Source organism: Salvelinus namaycush, chromosome 32 (assembly GCF_016432855.1).
Source record: "Salvelinus namaycush isolate Seneca chromosome 32, SaNama_1.0, whole genome shotgun sequence".
In the NCBI taxonomy this organism is placed as follows: domain Eukaryota; kingdom Metazoa; phylum Chordata; class Actinopteri; order Salmoniformes; family Salmonidae; genus Salvelinus; species Salvelinus namaycush.
In genome coordinates this window covers 24,710,653-24,720,583 of record NC_052338.1, presented here as the reverse complement: position 1 = coordinate 24,720,583, position 9,931 = coordinate 24,710,653, and positions in this window count along the sequence as shown.

Here is a 9,931-nt window from a genome sequence, read left to right as displayed (position 1 = left end):
CCCAGCATCATATCACCACAGCAGCATGTGGAGGACAGCCATGGAGGTAAGTAGTACATTAACTTTTCAAAGATGAGACTTTGCCTATCTGTTCTTTTTTGCAGTATTTAATGTCAATGTACTGTTTCATACAGGACCTATAATGAGACACTTCAACGGGCCAAATTATGGTCGTAGATATGAAGGTCAGAACATACCGACTTCAAATATGAACAGTCCTGGAGGTACTGTATGTGGTACATCCATTTAGCCCAGGTGAGACTATGCGGATCTGTCCTGTTTTGCACAGTATGCAATTGCATTAAAAAGTTACCAGCAATTTTTCACAAGGGTAACTTTTAACCTTTTTAAATGTTGTTTTATTTTTCAGGGTAGAAATCCGGCAGAAAAACAAATCACTGAAGGAAGACAGGGCAGAAATGCAAAGACTAGCAGGAAAACAGAACCCTGAGGGAAGAAGTTAAGGTGCTAAGGAGAGGGCAAGCTGGTGAGAACATAACATCTATTTTTTGTGTATAATTGTTTTCAGGAGTAAGACAGTAATTAACTGCTTCTTATTTTTTATAGGTCCAGGTGGTATCAGACACTTGAGATGGATCACAAGATGAATACGTTGTTAGCCTATCAACAGGCCAATGGCAGGTTGGAGATTTATCCTTGCCTGATGATCTTAATCTCCCGTTAGGTATCCGGCAAGGCCTGAAGCTCCAGGAGACCAGGCTGAGCCAGGACACCGGGCTCCAGGAGACCAGGCTGAGCCAGGACACCGAGCTCCAGGAGACCAGGCTGAGCCAGGACACCGAGCTCCAGGAGACCAGGCTGAGCCAGGACACCGAGCTCCAGGAGACCAGGCTGAGCCAGGACACCGAGCTCCAGGAGACCAGGCTGAGCCAGGACACCGAGCTCCAGGAGACCAGGCTGAGCCTGGACACCGAGCTCCAGGAGACCAGGCTGAGCCTGGACACCGAGCTCCAGGAGACCAGGCTGAGCCAGGACACCGAGCTCCAGGAGACCAGGCTGAGCCAGGACACCGAGCTCCAGGAGACCAGGCTGAGCCAGGACACCGGGCTCCAGGAGACCAGGCTGAGCCAGGACACCGAGCTCCAGGAGACCAGGCTGCGCCAGGACACCGAGCTCCAGGAGACCAGGCTGAGCCAGGACACCGGGCTCCAGGAGACCAGGCTGAGCCAGGACACCGAGCACCAGGAGAGACTTGTAAGTGTGCTCAGAATTTTATACAGCCATTGCTTTTTCCGGGAAGGAGCAAGAGACATTCAACTTTGACCCTGTTGTTGCGATCTTTGTAACCTGACAGCAGCATGTTCTAAATTCCTTTTTAGAAATCTGACATCCATCTTTAGACAGTCACAATAAATGTATATAAAACATAGGGGGTTGGGGAGGGAAATATCTTAACATAGTGTGTCATTTCTAATACTTTTACATTTGTATATCTTAGGTGTCTGGCTGTAAAGGGTGCCAAGGACCTGAAGTCAACAGTGTGGGGGATGCTACCCTGCATTCTGTCAAATCAGCTTGCCATTGCCACAACCTGGACTGGTGCAGTGGATATGGGCTGTTTTAATGACTTGTTTCTAAAGACTATTCTTCACAGTAAGTTTTGATATTAAGTGTTACTTTTAAGTATATATTTTTGTAACTTCTTGTGTAAGACTTTGTGCAATTCAAATATAACTCAATGTTCTTACTTTGTGTATAGGAGCCATTCGTATGAACCCTGCAGCCCGGGATGCCACGGATGAAGGGGTCCAGATTCAGGTCACCAGTTACCTGAAAGGGGCCTCCGATCGTGAAGGTGGGAGAAGGCGGCGCACAGGGGAGAGGGATCCGCTAAATTGAGGGTCAACATCAGGTCTCGGATAACCTATCTCAAAGCCAGCCTCTACCCCCAAGACTGAGCCAACAGCTGAACCCTGGGCTGACTACTGCACCCTGCCACACACTAACCATTTATTCATAGACATACTTATATCACTTTAGTCTACCGGACCAATGCAATAGTTATGTCTATCAGGATAAAGGTAAAACCCAGATGCAGACCGTGTCAAAGTAACAATGTTTATTACAGCAACAGGGGCAAAGGTACAGGACAGCAGGCAGGGTCAGGCAGAGTGGTCAGGCGTGCAGTCTCAGGACAGGCATGGGTCAAAACCAGAGGATGAGAAAAGAGTGACTGGGTAAAAGCAGGCACTGATACAAAAACCGCTGGTTGACTTGACAAAAACAAGACCAACTGGCAACAGACAAACAGATAACACAGGTATAAATACACAGGGGATAATGGGGAAGATAGGAGACACCGGGAGGGGGTGGAGACAATCACAAAGACAGGTGAAACAGATCAGGGTGTGACAACGTCACCTTACTGCACAATGTAGATATACTTGAATTATAATTCTATGCTGCTAATTCACTGCAGTTACTCTGCACATGGGCAAACAATGTCCATACAATATGCCTATAGGCTATTTTTGTTTTATATTATTTTCTTTGCTCTGCGTGTTTCTTTTGTACCTTATTTAGTTGAGTCCTATTTAAAATGTTTTGTATATTTTATTTGATTCCTTTACTATGTCACTTTGATTACTTTGTCACTTTTGTTGCCATGTCAATAAAAAAAAACATTTTATTTTACCTAATTTATTTTTTGTCACCTGTTGATCCAGGGAACCAGGACTGGCCCGCATTATCTGATATATTTTGCACACACACAATCATTTCTCGGTACCGGTACCCCCTGTATATAGCCTCATTATTGTTATGTCATTTTCTTGTGTTACTTTATTATTATAATTTTTTTAAACTTTTGTTTATTTTGTAAATATTTTCTTAACTCTATTTCTTGAACTACATTGTTGGTTAAGGGCTTGTAAGTAAGCATTTCACGGTAAGGTGTATTTCACCGCTGCCTTGACACTGAAAAAGCATCTTCAAATCAAATCAAACTTTATTTGTCACAACATGTGTAGACCTTACTGTGAAATGCTCACTTACAAGCCCTTAAAGCTTCTTCAGGATTGGTGGGTCCCCTGCAGGACGGTTGAGCTAATGTAGGCTAATGCGATTAGCATGAGGTTGTAAGTAACAAGAACCTTTATTAATTAATGGAGGCCTGTTTGTCCCGCATTTTCCTGTAGTCCACGATCAGCTCCTTTGTCTTGCTCACATTGAGGGAGGGGTTGTTGTCCTGGCACCATACTACCAGGTCTCTGACCTCCTCCCTATAGGCTGTCTCATCGTTGTCGGAAAACCACAATGTGAACAGCAGGAGCAAGGCTGCCGCTTGATAAAGTGCCATATCGCGAATGCCCTGTTAATGAGGCGATGGGCAAAAAAGCTGTCGCACGGTGCACGACTACTCTGGATGGACGCCGGCCTCCCGGTTTCTCATTGCTAACTAACCCTGAGCTGCCAAGGAGAGCCCCCGATGACAACGTGGGCTACATGCTCACAGTCTCCGCTGAGGACGTACTGTATGTAATTCATTCAAACGTGTTAACCCTCGCAAGGCTGCCGGCCCAGACGGCATCCCTAGCTATGCCCTCAGAGCATATGCAGACCAGCTGGCTGTTGTGTTCTCTGATATTTTCAGAGATATCTCTCCCTAGCTCAGGCCGCCATACCCATCTGCTTCAAGATGTCCACTATCATCCCCATGCCCAAGAAAGGGAAAGTAACTGAACTGAATGACTACAGACAAGTAGCACCCACTTCCGTCATCATGAAGTGCTTCGAGAGGCTAGTCAAAAGCCATATCAGCTCCTCCCTCCCCAATTCACCTACCGCCCTGACAGATCCACGGACAACTCAATCGCCATTGCACTGCACTCCCACACCTGGACAATATGTTCATTGACTACAGCTCGGCCTTCAATACCATAGTGCCCTATAAGCTCATTACAAAGCTCACGGCCCTGGGTCTAAACTCCTCCCTATGCAACTGGGTCCTGGATTTCCTTGACGGGGCACCTCCAAGTGGTGAAGGTAGGCAACATTACCTCCTTGACACTGAAAAGAGATGTTTGGGGCAAATCCAATACAACACATTTCTGGGTACCGCTCTCACAATCCAGGTATGGAAAGTTCTTAAAGATTTACCCAGAAAGACTCACAGCTGTAATTACTGGCAAAGGTGATTCTACAAAGTATTGACTCAGGGGTATGAATACTAATGTAACTAGATATTTCAGTTTTTCATATTCAATACATTTGCAAAAATGTCAAAAAACATGTTTTCACTTTGTCTTTATGGGGTATTGAGTTGTATTTATTTCACCTTTATTTTACCAGGTAGGCTAGTTGAGAACACGTTCTCATTTACAACTGCGACCTGGCCAAGATAAAGCAAAGCAGTGCGACACAAACAACAACACAGAGTTACACATGGAATAAACAAACATACAGTCAATAATACAATAGAAAAAGTCTATATACAGTGTGTGCAAATGAGGTAGGATAACGGAGGTAAAGGCAATAAATAGCCCATAGTGGCAAAACAATTACAATATAGCAATTAAACACGGGAGTGATAGATGTGCAGAAGATGAGTGTGCAAGTAGAGATACTGGGGTGCAAAGGAGCAAAATAAATACAATAAATAACAGTGTGGGGATGAGGTAGTTGGATGTGCTATTTACAGATGGGCTATGTACAGGTGCAGTGATCAGTGAGCTGCTCTGAAAGCTGGTGCTTAAAGTTAGTGAGGGAGATATGAGTCTCCAGCTTCAGAGATTTTTGCAATTCGTTCCAGTCATTGGCAGCAGAGAACTGGAAGGAGAGGCGGCCAAAGGAGGAGTTGGCTTTGGGGGTGACAAGTGAAATATACCTGCTGGAGCGCGTGCTACGGGTAGGTGCTGCTATGGTGACCAGTGAGCTGAGATAAGGCAGGGCTTTACCTAGCAAAGACTTATAGATGACCTGGAGCCAGTGGGTTTGGCGACGAATATGAAGCGAGGTCCAGTCAACAAGAGCATACAGGTTGCAGTGGTGGGTAGTATATGGGGCTTTGGTGACAAAACGGATGGCACTATGATAGACTGCATCCAATTTGCTGAGTAGAGTGTTGGAGGCTATTTTGTAAATGACATCGCCGAAGTCAAGGATCGGTAGGATAGTCAGTTTTACGAGGGTATGTTTGGCAGCATGAGTGAAGGATGCTGTGTTGCTTTGAGTAGAGATGGGAGAGAGAAAAAAAATGTAATCCATTTTAAATTCAGGCTAAACACAACAAAATGTGGAATACGTGATGGGTATGAATACTTTCTGAAGGCATTGTCTATGTACATCGCCCAGAGAGCTCACCGGCTCAGGACGGCTAACACACAATACAAGAACGGAACAAATAAACTCAGATACAGTATTTCCTTGTCTAAAGGTACAACTTGAACTGAATTGCACTGAGTTACTCTGCCACCTAGTGTCACTATATGATCATTACATCAACAAAATGTGAAGAGGGAATTTAGCAATTGGATTTAGCAATAGCAGTCACTCGTTCATCCCGCGATGATTGTGTTTTCAGCCACCTGTAGCTTGTGGGTGCTTTATATGCGCTACAGTCAATTATGAGTGCATGTCTACTTATATTAAATATATAATTATTAATATACACCTACTGTATGATAGCTAGCAAACTAATTAGCTATTTAACGTTAGCCTGCCTAGCTGGAACTTCTGAAGAAGGAACATGTTTTATCTACAATTTCCAAAAGATAACCAAACAAAAACATATTTACTTTTTACGAGACGTGTTTGTGCTGTCGTGCATTAGTAGCACAATTTATAACTTATTTGCATTCGTTTATACTTACACTTGTATGTTGACTTCTCCATTGATGTTGTTTTTAAGTTTTCGCTGACTTTTCTTATGTACAATCGTTGCGAATTGAATTATGGGGAGTTTCAGGCCACGGAGTGAACATAATTCTACACTTGCAAAGCCGACTAAAAACGAGGGCTGAGGGGCTTATGTTGCAAACTTCCCTTGCTTGGCTAATCATTTGAACCGCCCTCCAAGATGGCGATGGGGATTACGCCAGGGCATAAGGCGAGGGTAAGTGGACGAGGGTGTCTTTTAAGTGTGTGGAACGCAGCCCTAGTAAACTAACTGACAGGAGTTACCCGTAGCTGGCTAGCTAGTTTTATAGTTTGGTAATTTATTCCAATAAATTTCAGAATTCCCCAAAATATGTTTCTGAATTTAGCTATGTTTTTATAGGCTCCTCACTACGAGACTAAGCCAATTTGCCAATGCTAAAATCAATGTCTTTATATAAAATTTTCGGACATGCTGAAAATGCAGCCTTGTTGATAAAATTTCACCCTTTGCGACCAACAGTTTGCATTGAATTGTGGGTCATGTCAACCTCGCAAGTGGCCAAGGTTCTTCACTTGCTAAATCGAGGGCCGAGGGGTCAACGTTTGTGAATTTGACCTCCACTTAAGATGACAATCAAACTGCGTCCGGTTTCAACTGGGATTCACCCGAGGGAAAGTGGTTTATTTAAATTGACTGATCTCCTTATATGAACAGTGAAATTGTTGCATGTTGCGTTTATTTTTGTTCAGTATATTTTATTTTCTAATTAATCCAGTGTATATTCAGTGCGTTAACTATTCAACTTGACCTCCAAATTGTTTTGAAATAAGAGCATATGCGCCTGCAATTCTACATCACGAGCATTAACCGTGGCAGCTTCATCCTGTAGAGCAGGGGTGTCAAAGTCAAATGGACGGAGGGCCAAATAAAAAATTTAGCTACAAGCCGAGGGCCGGACTGTTCGAATGTTCATTGAAAAATTTTTAAATGACGCATATAGTCTAGTGAACCTAATTGAACCTACTGAAAACCTAACAAATATATTCCAATATGATCAGATAAATAAAGCAATATTTTCTTATGGCTCTGTCAGTAATCTTTAATTTTCAACAGACACAAAAGACAAATTTCCTTTATATAAAAATCCCCATAACATGAACATTAAATGAAAGAAACCGGTATTCAAGGCACCATCAGTAGCCTATATTTTCTATTTTAGCAAAAGTGGGCTAAATTTACTTCAAAGAAAAAAACAATAATAGCAATTTTCTATCATCCACTCAACTGAAATATTTTTAAAATATAATTGGATTGAAATACAATAAAATAAAGTGCAAAAATCTAGCCTTTTGTAGCCTTTGTTCCATGTCCATATTCTTGTTTTTGTCCGCGTGTTTCGTTTCATAATGTCGTCTCAGATGATACTCTTTCAGTACCGCCACACTTTCTCCACACAGAAGACACACAGGTTTTCCAGCTACCTCCGTGAACATATACTCCGACTCCCACCTTGTTTGAAACCCCCGGTTCTCAGTGTCCACCTTCCGTTTTGCCATTTTTGATGGGTATCTGAAAGTTAATTTTACTGTGATGCTGACGACTGCTGTGCCAATAAATATTGAAATGAAGCAGCCTACTGCTCGGTGCGTCACCGTTGCATTGTGGGAAATGTAGTATTGGTGCGTGTAAAAGATCTGCGGGCTGCCGGCTTGCTGCGGTCTGCGGGCCGGTTCTAATAATAAATCAAGATCATCCCAGGGGCCGTAAAAAACCTTCTCGCGGGCCGGATGTGGCCCGCGGGCCTTGACTCTGACATATGTGCTGTAGAGCCATCGTTTTCTTTATTCCATAACCCGAATCGCAGCAGATTTGAAGCTTGTTATTGGTTTAGTAAGCGTTCGGGACCAAGGCGATTGGATGCGCAGACTGGACAGGCAGTTCCTTCTCCGCTGATCAAAGTTTATAACCTCAATTGTCAAGCAGCACGGCAATTTATAGTGCTGTTTTCGACACATAATTGTCAACAAATGAGTTTGCTGTCACTGTTGCCTACTACTTAATGAGGTAAAATTTGAATATTCTGTGGATATTTGGTTTTTGCTTTTCTTCCTCGGTGTGGTTTATCAGCGGTTGACATCCAACGTTATGGTGCATTACCGCCACCTACTGTACTGGAGTGTGGACCAAAGCTGGATAAACTAAATCCTACCTGTATGCCCCGTTGTTCATAAAAAATATAACAAAATATTTGAGACTATACCTAATGACGTTCTACTCGATATACTCTTTAAACTAATTTCCTGTATCCCCTTCTCCCTCATACTAGATTTCTGCCTCTTTTGTGCTGCTACCATGTTGTTGTGTTGGTACCATGCTGTGTTGTCATGTGTTGCTGCCTTTTTTATGTTGTCGTCTTAGGTCTCTCTTTATGTAGTGTTGTGTTCTCTCTTGTTGTGGTGTGTGTTTTGTCCTTTATTTATACTGTATTTATTTTTTATTTTTCCCGTCCCCGCAGGAGGCCTTTTGCCTTTTGGTAGGCCGTCATTGTAAATATGATTTTTTTTCTAAACTGACTTGCCTAGTTAAATAAAGGCTAAATACATTTTTAAAAATCCCTCTGATACTGACCAAACTGGAGCAATACATGCTCCATGGTCTCTGTTTCCTGGCAATAATCACACTTTCCTGTTGGATGCTTTCCTATCACATTTAAGGTCTTATTCACCCTTAATCTTGTAAAAATAGCTTCCTCTCTTCTGTCCCTTCTTGCCATCATCCCCTCCCCAAATTTCCTCTGTACTTGAAATAAATGCCAGCCCTTAGTATCTCTATTCCACTTCTCTTGCCATCCCGGCACCATCACTGTCCATATCAGGCTTTTTGTCTCTGCCTTGTTCATTGAAACTACAACATCAACATCCCCACTACTAAGTGCTTGTTTAGCCAGTACATCAACTACCTCATTCCCCTCCACCCCCACATGGGCTGGGACCCAAGTAAATCTTCTCTTTATACCCATCTGTCTAATCCTGCCATGGGTTTGTAGCACCTCATAAAGCAGGTATTGTCTGCTACGTGACCTAAAGGACTGGAGACTCATCAACACTGCACATGAATCAGAGCAAATAACTACTCTGTCTGGCTTGACTTCCTCTACCCACTGCAAGGCCAACAGTATGGCCATCAGCTCCGCCGTATATACAGCCAGATGATCTGTAATACGTGTCCTGACTGCCACCCCACATTCCTGCACTACAAATGCTGACCAAGTACGTCCTGTCCTTGGAACTGTTGAACCATCTGTGTAAATGGCCACAAAATCCTGATACACAGTAACAGACGTGTCTTAAATCAATCAGATGGATCAACACCCTCCCTATCTTTCTGTAGTCTCTCCAATCAGATGGATCAACACCCTCCCTATCTTTCTGTAGTCTCTCCAATCAGATGGATCAACACCCTCCCTATCTTTCTGTAGTCTCTCCAATCAGATGGATCAACACCCTCCCTATCTTTCTGTAGTCTCTCCAAACACTTCTAGATCAACTACTAGAGGCGGGAGTAGCCATGGTGGATTGGTTTTCTCACGTCAATAGCTATTGAATCAAACATGCCATGACTATGAATATGGTATATCCTGAATCAGGGGTTGATGGAGAACAATCCACACCTTTTTCAAAAAATGTATAAAAATAGATTGTGGATTTTTGCCCATCCTCCTCTGATTCAGAATATATAATTTCCATAGGCACGTTTTGTCTAAGTGGCATTGAAGATCGCAAGCCGAAGGAAAAACACCCACGAAATTTCAACAAGAAAAGCAGTAGATTTTTGTCCATCCTGCCCCGAGTCAGAATATATCATTTTCATAGTCATGGCATACTTTGTATAAGAGCTATTGAAGATTGAAAGCCAAAATCTGTATGGGTGCCCATGCAACTGGGGATCCGAAGTGCCCTGTGAGAGAGGAACATGTTGAGATTGCCAAAGTTCAAGTGGGGCAGAACATTTCCTGTGCTGAGACAGAGAAGAGGATAGCCCAAGGGTGAGTATGTCGACTGGGAGGACCCTGGTGAGTAGGCCTCGAGAGAG